Source organism: Aulonocara sp. 'chitande type north' Nkhata Bay, linkage group LG2, assembly GCF_057382095.1.
Source record: "Aulonocara sp. 'chitande type north' Nkhata Bay isolate Kocher_YH1m ecotype deep benthic linkage group LG2, A_spYH_male_GT1.1, whole genome shotgun sequence".
In the NCBI taxonomy this organism is placed as follows: domain Eukaryota; kingdom Metazoa; phylum Chordata; class Actinopteri; order Cichliformes; family Cichlidae; genus Aulonocara; species Aulonocara sp. 'chitande type north' Nkhata Bay.
This window is the reverse complement of record NC_141345.1, coordinates 7230064-7245629: the sequence shown is the minus strand read 5'-3', so window position 1 is coordinate 7245629 and position 15566 is coordinate 7230064. Positions and strand designations below refer to the sequence as shown.

The 15566-nt window shown below is 39.3% G+C and overlaps 1 long non-coding RNA gene across 1 annotated transcript; it reads left to right on the top strand.

Moving 5' to 3' along the window:
• Positions 1–2681: 2681 nt before the first annotated feature.
• LOC147337386 (uncharacterized) lies at positions 2682–13896 on the top strand. The gene is made up of 3 exons (XR_015130814.1): positions 2682–2931; positions 12817–12921; positions 13522–13896. It is a non-coding gene; the product is annotated as an uncharacterized LOC147337386 (long non-coding RNA).
• Positions 13897–15566: the final 1670 nt, after the last annotated feature.

Sequence of the window (15566 nt, the reverse complement as noted above, 5' to 3'; positions counted from 1 at the left end):
TTTGCAGCCAGTCACAGCAGGTGTAACGGCTGCCTGTGATTGGTGTGGCAGCTGCTGCAAGATTCTCTGTTTGAAGTTTATTTTTGGTCACATGATTTAAAACTTTTTGTTCATCTGTAGTTCAGATTCTGAATAAAAATGTGAATAAAATAAAAAATTTAATTAAAAATTAATTAAAAATAAATGCTAAAAAAATGTCATAACATGCTGAATAAGAAGTAAAAAACAAACTAGAACATAATCTGAATAGAATGCTAGCCACAAAGTTAAATAAAATACAGTGAATTAAAATGTTAAAATATATATTCATATACATTTTTAAGTTTTTTGTGCTGAAATCGTGTTTTTACAGCTTTGTTTTCTCTGTTTTCCATGGATGTTATCTCATGTCCAACACAGCAGGAACAAATATTTGACAAACAATGACAGTGACCCAATAATCCTTCAGCCTGGCATGCTGACGTTCTGTACGCTTCAGAAAGGATCGTCCACGCATGACTGCAGCTCGCCGTGACGCCGTCGCCACAGATCTGCGAGCAGCGATAACACGCAGGAGGATTAAAAGCGGGCGACTCTTCGTCCTTGTTCGCAGTTCGTCTTTGAAGCTGAACCTGTCAGCTGGTGGAGAGACACGACGGTCTGTCAGGACAGGGAGGGGGTCCACACACACACACACACACACACTTACCATAATCAGCAGGTGAGTACAGTAAGGGACAAACTGTTGGAAAGTGACTGTGTCCTCCCTGTCAGCTTGAAGCAGCTGCTGGAGGAACAAACCTGCAGCATTAGAGCTTCACACTAACCCTAAGCCATTTGTAAAGGCAGAGTTTATCCACTTAAAGGTCTCAGACACAGAAGAACACAAAACATCCTTAAAACTAATACTGTACGTGTTTGAAGTCCTTGCCAACACGGTGACGCTTGGCTTCGAGCATGTCCAAAACTGCTGCTCTGTGGGGTGTCTGCGGTCTGTGGGGGTCAGTATCTATCAAAAGTGTCCAAGGAACAGGGGTGAACCAGCGACAGGTTCGTAGACGGCCAAGGGTCGCTGATGCAGATGGGCAGAGAAGGCTGGCCCGTGTGGTCCGACCCAGCAGACGAGCAGCTGTAGCTCAAATTAGTATTTATAACAGGGGGGCCAAACATACGACCAGAATCAGCCTGCCAGAGACTCCAATCCAGCCCACTGGATGGCTTTTTATCTTTTGCTACACTCATACTACAACAAAGTACGTGTTAACCTCTTCGACATGTCAATCGCTGTGAACAAAGAGAAACTTGTAAATAACTCATGAAAGAATAAAGTTACGTTGAAACCAAGCACACCATTGTTTTTCTTGTGACATTACCAATAAGTTTGATGTGTCACATGGCCCTCTTCCTATTGAAAAAACAAAAGTTGTATCCAAGATGGCCGACTTCTAAATGGCCACCGTGGTCACCACCCATCTTGAGGAGTTTGCCCCCTCACATATACTAATGTGCCACAAACAGGACTTTAATATCACCAACCATTCCCATTTTATTACGGTGTATCCATATAAATGGCCCACCCTGTAATTAGTAACATTTGAACTACAGTAGAAAAAGAAATAGGACAATTCTTTCATTCCCAGAAAACATCCTATCTGGGCAACAAGCTACTAGAACCGGTTCTGCAATTTTACACATTTACTTCTTACAGCTTAATCCCAAAGAGTGGTGCTGCCATATTTCTTTCACTGCTGCAGCAGCTTTTCCTTATTGTGCAGAAAAAATAAGATGCATGTGAAAACTGCACTTCTTCTTTTTGTCTGTGACCACATCTCTGGGATTAAATGTGCAGCTAAACTTCATTTGCACTCACAGAAGTGAGTTTCACTAGTCGCGCTTTGAGGCAACAGTTGTGATTTAGCAGTGTATAAATAAAATTGAATTTAATTAAACTGCACAGTAAAGATCAAAGTAGGCCTACAGTGTTACCCAGAGGTATAAAATAAAGTATTTAAAAATGAAAAGAAATCTATGATATTTATGACTTAACCACCAACCCCCCAACCGTCAAAAGATGAACATTTTTGCCTTTAAAAGTAGAAAAATTCATTTTGTATGTATGGACATAAATCAATGCAAAAATGGAAAGTCTTTTAACATGGGAATCTATGGGACTGACTTTTTGGAGCCAGCCTTAGTAGACATTAAAAGAAACTGCAGGTATCTGCCCCTCTTCCTGTTAGATGGGAGTTCTTCCTCCCCACCGTTTCCATGTGCTTTCTCTGCTTATTAGTGAAAAGCAGCTTCTCAACAAAAAAACGTGACCATCTTTCTTGATGATTTTTGTGTTAATTATCAATTTAGTCAAAACAGCACAAGTTGAAAGCACAGCTACAATAAAATTAAATGTTAAATCTTCTTAACAAACAGGTGAAAATGTTGAAATTTCTGTTTGCTCCTCTGTGGGCTTTACTAATATTCTCTTCTCTCTCTTTAAAGGCAGGCAGAGGAGCTCAGAGTGTCTTCATGCGAGCTGAAGAGCTCTGCGTTTCCTCTTAGCTGATTATGTAACCCCACCCTGCTGGCTGACTCACAGTCAGAGTAATGGAGGGCCGAGCTAATCGATGCTCAGACCGTGTGATTTATAGCGTTTGCTGAAATCAGCAGTACGAGCTGCTTGAGAGTGGCGAGGGGATTCTCTCTCCGGCATCCCTCCCTCACACTGTACCGCTCACTGCTCGTAATTGGATCTCTGTATGAGGCTTCCAAGAAGTTCTCATCTGGGCTTTACCCACAATGCACAGTTCTCTCCTCATAACCTAGATTACTAATGGAGACAAATGTTGCAGATCCTGGGAGAGTTCTCTAATTGGAGGAGTAGGAGAGGAAACAGAAGAGCGAAGAGACAGAAAGCGTTTTAACAGGATCTCGACTGCGAATCTTGTAAATCCACAAGTGAGTAAAACCAGAGAGTAGAGGTTACTCTTCTTTTAAAGTCCTGTGGTACTTCAAACGCAGCCGTGGCGCTACGGCTCTTTAACGTTTTCTTTTCTTTGAAAACGCAGGAATTGATTTAAACTTTACACTGTGCTGTGGGAGAAAAATCTGAGACTAGATTTGTCAACATTGATGCTTACAGCATGTTTCATCTGCTTGTTAAGAGATGAAGTATCGACTATTTTTACTGGGCCGAGCCTCTGCTGCATGGGCGTGAGTCCTAAAACGCTGTTCAGCTGTAATTCTTCCCACATACGGCTTCTTTGATTAGCGCTCTTAGTTCTCGCAGTTTAACTTGTTATTTGGCCTAATCATATTTCTAACAGTGTCATTCCCCACCACGGGCGACTAATAACCAAACCCAAAGCAATCTGCTACAAAACCAGGCATTATTGTCATCGATATCTCAATGTCAGCCGGCACTCCAGAAGTCTAAGTCCAGTCCTGCATTGTACAGATTAGAAATATTCCCCAGGCCAGTCCAATTCTTCTAAATAATATAAGTGAACACCTTATCCACACAGTCATTTCCTCCAGATTAGATTACTGCAACTCGTGAGACGATTCGCAAACACTCAAACATATCACTCCAAGAATTACACTGGCTTCCCGTTCGCAACAGAATCCAATTTAAGCGTTCGCTGATTACTTTTAAATCACTACATGGTGTGGCTCCAACTCCTAACACCTTACATGGCCTCCAGACTCCTCAGAGTGGAGGATCAGTAGGTAGTGATGTGCGGATCGATCTTGAAATATCAATTCCTCCGATACCAATCATTTATGATCTAGAATCGATTCTCACATTAAAATATCGATATTTTAGTAATTTAGGGTAAATTTGTAGTTTATCATTAACAGGAACACAGTGGAAAGAAACTATAACATTCAGATTGTCTACATTCAAAGGAACTACTTCCTCTTCCGCCTTTCATAGTCATGTGCGAAATACGGCTGCATAAATGTCCAAATTCAGAGGCTGCTTCCACCTGAGGACCCAGCCTTCGCGGTCTAAAGAAAGCCGGGTAGTACAGCACGAGCTCCCTCGGTGGAGTGAAACTGCCGTCTGCTCCTTGCTATCTAAAATATAACCGGGCTCTGGCGTAAACGCTCGACGGTCTCACACTTCTGTTTAATCATTTTCTGTTTGACGTTTATTCAGCTGTGTGAAAACCCCGGAGGAACCCTTCCGAGGGATTAATAAAGTTACATTTAATTTAATCTAATCTAATAACTTTAATCTCAGCCAAACCGATTTGCTCACGAACAAATAAAACACTGAGAAAGCCAAACAATAACATTTTTAAGTTATCAAAGTGACTTATATATCATGTTTAACCCAAGAAAGACCGTGGGGGTTTGAAGACCATGTGTCGGTCAGCTCAGATATTTGAAGTTTACACAGCTACATTCTCACCTGAAAATATGTTAAAAGTTTTTTTGCGACCCAGAAAGAGAAATAAGAGTAATATTAAAACTAAGTCGCTGGCGCCATTGTTGGAAACTGGAATTGGCTGGGCCGCGCTATGAATTCTGCGATATGGTTTTTCAATTTTGTTGTCCGGGTGGAAAATCGGGAGAAATTCGGCAGAATGGTGGCTCCGGGAGATTTTCGGGAGGGGCACTGAAATTCAGTATTCTCCTGGAAAAATCGGGAGGGTTGGCATGTATGATTGTGGCAACATCACTAACCTTGTCAAACACCTCAGAGTAAATCATATCACAGAATATGACGAGCGTATGTTGAGGCGAACTGAAGAGGAGGACACGGACAGGTGCTGCTAGGGCGAGACAGACCTCTCTCATGGAGTCCTTTAGTGCTGCAGGCAGGCAAGGTGTTCAAATAGCACACAACTTCAGGTTTTTTTTATTTCTATATGATGAATTCTGCATTATTAAGTGATAAGAACAAGTAATCTGATGTCCTGTACTCATTATGATGCTATAATTTGAGATACAATAAATAAAATAAGTTTTTGTACAAAGTATTGGTATTGGATCAGTATCGTCGATACCACCCTGAATATTACTTGGTATCAGATCGGAAAGAAAATCAGTGGTATCGCACATCACTATCAGTAGGACAGGCTGTATAGGCTGATTTGCATTTCCTCTTTTATGTGTTTTGGAATTTTCTAATTCTGTTTTATTTTGTTTGGGGTTTTTTTTTTACATTTTAAGTAAAGAAAGAAAATGCCCCGCACACAATTACACCAGTGCCTGAACTTTGTTTTCAACGTGTTTTTCTAATTTCTCCCTTCGTAACAGCTGTATGGGGAGTCTCTGAACTGGATCTCTGGACTGAGTTGTGTTGTTGGAGACTTTTGGAGCATTTTTTAATATATTTATCTGACCAGTAATATTGCTTCTTTGAAGTTAATTGTACTAAGAGGCCATCTGTTATTAACTGTTCTTTACCTTGTGTTAATTTTACAAAGTTTCTTTTAAAAAAGCAGTTTGGAATCATGTTGCTTTATTTAATTTCAGCTCAGTTTCTTTTATAAATAGCAATAATACTTTTAAATTTTTTAGTCAGGCTTTAGAGACACTAAAGAACAAATAAAGATCTAACAAGTCTGCAATAATATATTTTTAACAGCCAAGCTCAGATTTGATAGCATTCCCATTTTAACTATGGTGTTCCTCAAGGCTCTATCACGGGCCCACTATTGTTTTCAATATGCATGCTTCCATTCAGCCAGGTCTTTCATAATGACATAATTGATCATAACTGTTAGATGTCCCTCTGCAATCCAACCCCTTTAGCCTTTATAAAGTTTTTGCAAGCCTACTTTAATATATTTTAAATAGCCTCTAAGCTCGTTGTTTTATAGTGTTAAACAAGAAACACCCAACGAGCTGCATTCTGAGGAAGGAAACGCCTTGCCGGAAAATCACATGATAAAAAGAGCACTTACATTTTCGTACATTAAAACTCAAAATGTGCTCAACTATACTTCCTCTGAAACTGTTCATCTCAGCACAATAACACATTAAACTGTCTTCACCTCTGTGAAATCTCGCAAATCTGCATGCAGTTATAAAGAAGCCCTGCAGCAAAGTGTCAGGAAGCAGCTTCATCAAACCACCACAGAACAGACTCATATAAATGGACCACATCAAGACACACACACAGACACTCATGGAATACTCTGCTGTAACACATTGCAGATTTGTGCACAGACAACGAACTCCGGGTGTTAAAAGTTGACTGAATCCATTTAAATAACCGAAGCATTAAAAAACGACGCATATTAAAGAGAGATAGAAGGAAGCTGCTGCACTGTTCACCAATTATTACAGCACAGTTTATTGCCACAGATGTTAGAAAAAAAGACTCAACAGCAGGCCAGCGCTGACACTGTACAGACTGCAGATCTGCAAGTCAGCTGCTGCTTTGTAGACACAAAATGAACAGCAGCACTTAGTGACATTATTACAGCAGATTTTCTATCAGTGATTTTCACACTTTTCATACATAAAGAGACATCTTGGACTGCAATATCTGCATGTTTTGATTATTAAAAGTTTGGTTTTATTGACTCGTTCAAGGGTCCTTTGATACATTTCAACCATCAAGTGACACACATTATCATATGTAGTGAAAAAAAATGTATCATATTCTAGATTCACCAAAATGGACCTGCTTCTCGTTATTTCCTGTCATCCAGTGGTGGATGTTCATGTTAAACATGAACCGCACTGTCGATGAACTATGTAGTTGATGCCTGTGTGCAGACCTTTGAATCCATCCAAAGGGCAACTCAACAGTGAGCAACACTACCGTTTTTTTCGACCATAAGGTGCATTAAGTGAAACAAAACAGTTAAATAAGTCAAACTTTAGTCAACTCATTCTTCTCACTACTTCCATTTCCGTACCATTGATTCATTAATGTTGAATTCTCTCGCAGCTGCTCTATTCCCATGTTGTTGCAGTATATTAATGACTAACCTCGTATTGTGGATGGATTATCTCAGTTGTTCTCCTGACTGAAGTTTGGTCAGTTTACAGCATCCTGCCATGCAATTGCATTTGTCCCTGACCATCGGGAACCCCCACGTTAACTTTTATCGAGTGGAAAAAAGTTACCATTCATCCTCCAGCTTCACTGTTCATGCTATGCTGACATAGCTGTGTCACTAGCGATCACGTAGCACATCATTATATACAAGGTAGCCCAACTTCAGTAATCCTACAAACGTCACTGCTGTTTAGTTTTCTGTCTTCATTTATGTTGGAAGTGATAGCAGAGCTGTACGCTTCATTTTTTTCAGAAATCTCTCAGTCAGAACATGATATATCATGTTTAGGTGGAAACTAGCGAGCTAACTTCCTGCTAACTTCTAACTCCATTAAATTTAATAAATTCTCTTTTCATGGATGCCTGGATGTTAAACTTCATTGTTACACCTGGTAAAGCAGCAACGCTGATCATTTTATTAAAGATGAAAGGATTTAGACAGTTTTTGACTCTTAGTGATGCTGCAGTGTTTGTTTGAATTTGTGACCTGAAGCAGATGGAGTTTTGGACCCAAATTACTCCACAAGGCTCCTGACTACGGTAGCCGTAATGCTCCGACAATCCATGAAGCGGTGCAGCTTCGTAGCTTACCAAAGTCATACTTCAACATTTTTTGACAGATTTTTGAGCGCTGTGCACCTCATAAAATCGGTTCGAGGTCAGTAAGCACAACCAGAATTCATACATAAGGTGCACCGGATCATAAGTTGCACTGTTGATTTTTGAGAAAATCAAAGGATTTTAAGTGTGATTTATAGTAGAGACGATGGGGTTTATGGGGACTCACTCAGGCTACGAAAATTTCAGGAGCCTTCAAAGTAATGAATCATAAAAAATGTACACAATCCATTTTGCTTTCCCCTTGCTAGATGAATCTGATGCTCTTATGTGTTAGGTTTAATTGTACACTTTAAAAAATGTAAGAAAATTGATCAAAAAAAGAAGAATTGATTACCAAAATGGATGTGCATGTAAGAAGTATAAAACAAAAAAAGAAAACTTTGACCATATCGGTTAAAATGCTAAACAGTGTACACCAGGTCCTCATCAGTACTGAGACGGTAATATGAATATTTACATCGGTTAAGATTATTGACACACAGCAGAGGTGACCCTGTGTAATCACATTACCATTTCAACATTAATGTTATGAAATAAAAATAAAGAAATAATGACAACCTTGAATTTATATCAGTCCGAACAGTGCAGTACCATCAGCAATCATTCAAGAGTTGTTTATTCAAATCTAAATATATTAAAGCATCAAACTAACAGGTTCATTAGCTTTCTCTTTGCAGTAGTTTTTAGAAGTGAGCGCCCTCTCCTGGATTGGTCAGTATTTTTTATTCCTTCTACTCTCAAAGTTAAAACTTTAATTTGATTAAAATGTATGCTAGTAGGCATATACATATTAAGTGCTTTTTAGTATCACTGTAACGTAACTTTTCTAACTCACTTAATTCTGGAATGATTTCTACTGGCATGGTGTATAAAGAATGTAAGTAGGTGTACTTTCTTTTTACAGTGACTGTATATGGCTTAAACTTTCCATTAAAATCTAAAGGACATGATGTTTATGCTCCAAGTGTCTTGGTACAGTTAGCAACATTACCTAACATTAGCTTAGAAACGGAATCCAATAATCACTAACGTCTTTAAACAACTGGCTCCTAGCAAAGCTTACATATATAAGGACAAAGATAGGTTAGATAAGTTTAGTGAGCAAGCAAGCTAAGGTTAACTAGCTAGCTCGTACACTGCATATTAAGAAATTTGCTTTTGTTTGCAGGTTACCTAACATTAGCCACAAAAAAAGAAAAAATTGTATTATCTAATGAAGGCCATCTCGTTAAATAGAATTTAACCATCAGTTGAGTTATAATCTGCACGGCATCTGATTTATGGTGGAACTGTTTAGTTTTCAGGACAAATCCCCAGCGTTGCCAACTCCTCAGTAAGGAAAATTGCTATTGGCTGTCCTAAAAGTCCCTAGAAGTCGCTAAATGACATCATGGTCTAATTTGCATAATTGGTCATGCTTACGTAATTGTAATCAACGCTGTAGGAGAGAGGAATAACATTATCGAAGAGACATAAAGTCAGTAAGAAAAACACCCTAAATGCATTTATAATATATTTAGAACTACAAATTAAATTTCTTTTAGCAATTTTTTTTTTTTAATGTCCCAATTCCAACCCTCCTCCTTTATCCGAAATAGGCACTCCGGCGGAGTTACTTTGTGTGTGTTTCTGTGTTTAAGTAGTTTTAAGCCTAGTGATCCACAAAAAGTAACAGTAAAAGAAAAACATTTTTAGCAATAATGTTGTTAACAAACTACATTAACAATAGAAATGGACAAAGAAGAGACAAATAGCTGGTGTGCCAAAAAGCTGCAAAACATTATCAGGCAGCTGGTGTTCATAGCAAGCGTCACCAGGTATCTTCAGTCCATATCGGAAGTACAAGATGGAGTTAAGGCTCTGCAAGGACATCCAATTTCTAAGTTTTCAATGATTGGAATTATGTATTTTAGTGCACTGATTTATTTTAGACAAAGAAAGATGTACATTTACCACTGCTTCTGCACTGCGTTACAGTCAGGGTGCGAGCGGCGCAACTCATGTGTGATTCATTTGCAGTTTGGACGTGTGGAGGGGGGGGGGACATCTCCTGCTCTGACAGCAGCTAGGGGTGACTGCTGCGTGAGGACTATCCGCTGCATGTGAGCGCTGCTTGTTGAGAGTAAGAGCGATACGTGCTTTCACGTCAAAAAGTCGTCATAAGTCTCCAATAATGCCAGCAAAAGTCAGCAGATTTGTTGCTAGTCGCTTTTTAGAAAGAAAGTCGCTAAGGGGGTCTGAAAACTCGCTAAATATAGTGACAACGTCGCTAAGTTTGGCAACACTGCAAATCCCACCCTGAGCTGGCTAATGCTAGCTGATGCTAACTTTCCCTGCTAATGGTCACCTCAACCTGAATTTTCTGCCATTAGCTCAACCTAGCATTCAGCACAGAGCATACCGCTAATGTGAAGCGGTCATAACAAAGATGAGTTTTGCCTCTTCGTATGGAAAAATGCTATCTTGAAGGAGTAAACTTGGCTAAGTCATCCAAAGTCTGGGGACTGACCATTCTAAACTCATCATCAGTTTTGTGTAATGTAGCTAACTTATCGTTAGCTGGCTAACCATCTTACATGGTAACATTATTATGATCAAAATCCTCTCAGTACAACATTGTACTGTCAACCTAAATTTCACTGAATTAAATCTGGATCATTCGTGAACCCGCAGTTGTTATTGAAGCAGTGTTAAACTCATGAGTAGCCATCAACAGGATTTCAGTGGTAGTTAAAGTACTCACTTAAAACAGCAAATTAACACTTTAAAATATTGTACTTCTCAATATTGTCAACAGCGAGGGTAATTGGCATAATAATGTTAAATAAATCTATTTAACTTTGCTATTAAACAACAGGATCTAATATATAAATAACAACGGACAAGCCCAGTTAAATACACAAGTTTATTTCATTTCTAGATCGTAGCTGAGAACTGCCTCTATGTGAAGAAGACCTCTCATTCTGCCAGTGACTCCATCTGTAGAATCAATCCATGTACAAAGCAAAGCTAAACCTAAACTAAAAGTAACTGTATATAAGGAGAATATTACTATTATTAGAGATGGACCGATCCGATATTACGTATCGGTATCGGTCCGATACTGACCTAAATTACTGGATCGGATATCGGAGAAAAATAAAAAATGTAATCCGATCCATTAAATATCACGAAAGCACCTCACAAAACTTGCAACACGCCGTAACTCACCTCAGAACGTTAGCAGTCGGAGCAGTATGCATCACGTGATAGAGCAGCTGTGGCATGCGGGACCTGTCAGTGGTCTGGATAGCATGTGGAGCTTCGCTAGCAACCTGGCATTTCATCTCCGACAAAGTTATCCCCGAGAGAAGTAAAGCAAGTGTGTAAGTCCATCTCTGAATGTTTGTAAAGCATTCCCACGTTAAGCTTAACAAGCGACTGCCTCTCGCTCTCCGGCTGCTACTTCAATCGTGAAACTGCTTAAATCAGCTGATCGGCTTTTCTGTCGCGAGTCTGTCTCTCGTTTGTTTTTGGTCCACTTTGCGCCAGAAAGAGCAAACCAGCGGCTGAACAACAGCAGCACGTTTAAGCTTGATAAGCTGTTGTTAGAATTTATTTAATATTAATTTCTACACCAGGATCTTTTTCTACGTAGCTGACGGCTGGTAACTGTGCAGGGGCGGATCTAGCAAAGTTTAGCCAGGGGGGCCGATAGGGCATTAACTGGGAAAAGGGGGCACAAAGACATACTTTTCTTTCTTATTCTCATTTAAAATGTCTAGCTTTTAATAAATAATTATCTGACACCCAAAGTTTTAATTTGATGTAAAATGAATAGAAGTCAATTACTGTATATAGTGACTATTAAGTCTAATATATATACCCTAGTAAGCTATAGTACTTTTTACTTTGGGAAGGTACCATCTGTGCAGTCTGCAATTTTGTTGAAGAAAGATGTTGAATCTATTTAATATTTCTTGAAAAATAATTGATTTCTGTGCATTTTTTTTCACACTGCATCAAATTAAGGTTGATTACGTCGATTAAGCATCATGAGGTGGCGCGTGAGGGGTGGTTCCCTATTTTTTATTTATTTAATTTTGTTGTTGCTGGGAGTTGGAACCCTATTAGTTAGGTTGCTTAATATTTACGCTAAGTACTCTTTAAAATACCAGAATAGGGAGGATGGTGTAGGTTTAAGTTTATTAGATTGATCAGTATTGCTGAACTATGAAATATTTTTTTTGTATACAGGTATAACAGAATAGCTTTAGTGTAGTTGTTGTTTTAAACTTGAGTATGAACTTGCAGACTTGCAAAATGCAGCAAGATATTTTAAAAAACAGTTTTGTTGATTAAAAAACACTATATCGGATTCATATCGGTATCGGCAGATATCCAAATTTATGATATCGGTATCGGTATCGGACATAAAAAAGTGGTATCGTGCCATCTCTAACTATTATATCGATATCATTATATTAGTCATATATTTTATTTACTAATTCAATTACTCTTAACATGCACTCTGTGTAAATAATGTTAGTTTGTAAGAAAAACATGAACTCTTTGTTAAAGTATATGTTGTGTAATATTCCGATTTACAGTTGTGCTATTCAAAGATATGCATGTCTGTGTACTCAGTATGCCATGAAGAAGATTATATTTAGTGGTTAATCTACTGTGTTACATTCCCTTCTCATTGTTTATTCATGAAATATAACAGCAACATTTGAAGACAGTACACAGAACAGTTTTTGTGAAGCAAATCAGAAATAGACAAATACAAAAAATAGACAAAAACTGTGTAACAGCAGTTAATATTAAAATGCTTCATGCAAAATTAAAAGGAACAGAATAAGTCAACAAAAGAGGATATGATAAGACCAATATTTGACAGAGGACGCATAGAACTCAAACTTTTTCCATATTAAATGGCGATTAATGTGCATCTGTAACATTTACATCAGCATTAAATATTGGTCTGTACCCAGAAACCAACAATGTCATCAGTTCATCCAAGAACCTCCAGTAGTGACCTTTTACATCTCTTCAACAGGAAAGAGTGAATTTATATACTGCAATATCATATTTGTTCATGTGTTCAAATTGGTTGAATCAGTGGATAAAATAAATAAGTAATGTGTAAAATACTGTGACATATCAAAACATTTGCATTTGATTAGTTTGATTAGCTAATTGTAATCTCTTTACAGCAGATTGATGAGACAACAGCAGAGCAGGAAACGTGAGCAGATACAGGAGACACGGTGTAAAAGGAGCCATCACGGAACAACAGAAAGGCTCTGAGACCAGGGCTGGTAAAGTGAACACTGTCATCATGTCCACATGCAATCAGTTTGTCTTTTAAATGATTTTCTGAGTTCACGCTGAGCCTCTTTTTAACTTAATTCCTATTAATTATTCTTTTCTCTGTTGTCTGGCTTCTTTACCTCCTGCGTGTTATCTTTCCTTGGATACCTGTCATGTGTGCATGTTTCCATTGTGTACATTATCTTTCTGCTAACAGTAATTTCCCTTTGGAATAATATAAAAGTTAATCTTAACTGGAAGCACATGATCAACGTGGGGACGGCCTCGGTGTAGCGATGCAGAAAGGTTTCCACGCTTAAAGTCAGACAGTCAGAGCATTTCCGGCCCCCAGGCAAATTCATCTGCTAAACTCTCCTCGCTGATCACAATTAAGAGATGAGAAACTTCTGAAGACCTCTTCTACCTTCACTCATATCTCCCCTCCACCCGTCCCCCCTCGTCATCCCTTGCTCATCCCTTCCTCCTACCTCTGTGATGCCCTCCTATCTGTGTTTGCAGTCACACTGGGATAATTGCACACCTATAATGGAGAAATTAGTCGGCCCTGAAATGAGCTTGTCTCCCTCTCTTTCTCTCTCTGCTCTGAGAGGTCGAACGCTGCCGCTCGCCTCGCTCTGCCACATCAAACCCTGACGAGCTGCAGGAGGAGGAGGAGGGATCACCGCTGCGAGGCATCCTCCACAAATCAGCTTTCACTCTGCAGCTTCCTGTCTTCCTCTTCCCTCTGCTGCTCCTGCTTCTTATTATAATATCACTTTAATGTCGCACTGCAGGTGTTTTATGACTATAAAGAAAAAAATAAAATGGAATAAAAAGCGATGCAGCGGCTGTCAGCTGAAGAAAGTGGCCTGTCCACGTTTCTTCATTAGTCCCTGGAAATGTCTTTATCAAACGTATTGATCTGGTTTTCTGGTCCTGAGATATGATCGTAGCTTTAAGAAGTGATTTTAACAGTTTGAACCCTGCAGGAATTTTTCATATTATCTTTATAATGATGACGGCTACATGCATAAAATGTACGGTGGCTTATAAAGTACTGCTATTGTACCGTGGACAGTGTTTTTGAACCTGTGGTGAAAATTTGGTACTAATACTGAAATTGTTAAAAGAATCATCTATATATGAAAATATGATTTCCCTTTTTTTTAAATAAACAGCCACTAAAGCTACAAACATACAAGAAAAAACCCAAAACGCTTGAATATTAAGGAGCTAAAGAACATTAAAATCAAATTTACTCCGATATGAATACTGGGGGGGAAACACGACCTCCGACCTGAAAAACAATCACGGTCACGTGGTATTCTTAATATGCTCTACATTTTCCTGCTCCACATTTTATTCTTCAGTTATATATGTCATTACAGCATGGTACACGGGTGCTTTTTATAATTGTATGAGTTCTAGAGGCGACTACTGCGGTCTCCTAGTGACCAAATCAATGCCAAGGAAGGTTTTTGCAGGTTGCATAGACACTTTTCAACTACAACAAGTGGTTTGCAGATATTCAGGACCAGTTTCACCTAACTGGCAACAAAAACTCACCAACCAGTCAAGGGATACATAATTTTTATCATTTTACCCACTTGACCTCACTGTCACATGTCCAAAGTGGCAGACAGCCTAATGTCACACAATTAGTAGTCAAAGGCCGTGTCCAAATTCATGGGCTGCATCCTCCCGAGGCCGCATTTGTCGGCCAATTACGACACAGCGACGCAACAAAGGCTGTCCAAATTCGTAGCCTCCGACAAATGCGGCCGACAAATGCGTCCTCCTTTTCCCCAGATTTGAAGGATGGGTCGGGTGTATCCTTCGCGGTCCACCATATCCCAGAATTCATACCATGGCCCAGCCAATTCCAGGCGGCAGCTACTTAGTTTTACTATTACTCTTATTACTCTTTCTGGGTCACAAAATAAACTTTTAACATATTTTCAGGCGAAAATGTAGCTGTGTAAACCTCAAATATCTGCTTGGTTTATCAAGACATCGCATATTTGCAAAAATACTCAGAGGTTTTCATTGACGTTTGTTACCCACCAGCTCGATAGCTAACCGGAAGGTCGAGGCTCACTACAGCTGGACTCCCAACACATTGTTTGCAGACCACCCGCGGTCTTTCGCTACTCAGGTTAAACATGATATATAAGTCACCTACATAACTTTAAAATGTTATTGTCTGGCTTTTTTTTTTTTTTTGGCGTTTAATTTGTTCGTGAGTAAATCAGTTTGGCTAAGATTACAGCTGAATAAATGTCAAACTGATTAAACAGAAGTGTGAGATGATCGAGAATTTACGCCACTGTCCTGTTAAATTTTAGATAGCAAGGAGCAGATGGCTGAGTTTATTAAACTCCACCGAGACAGCTCCTGACGCAAATCTGAAGGCTAGACCGTCCAATTTCACAGCCGCTCACTTCCGGCCTTCGGAGGACCTGGCCCACGTAGACCGCGAAGGCCGGGTCCTCAGGAGGATGCAGCCTATGAATTTGGACACTCCCAACGTCTCAATACTGGGCCTTAGCTGAAACAAGCTGTGTTAGCTCCTCCCCCATTCCCCCATTGGCTGCCTCTCATGAACATGAAGTTTGAACAGTGTGTGGGTGGGGCTTCTGTGCCTCTGATGACA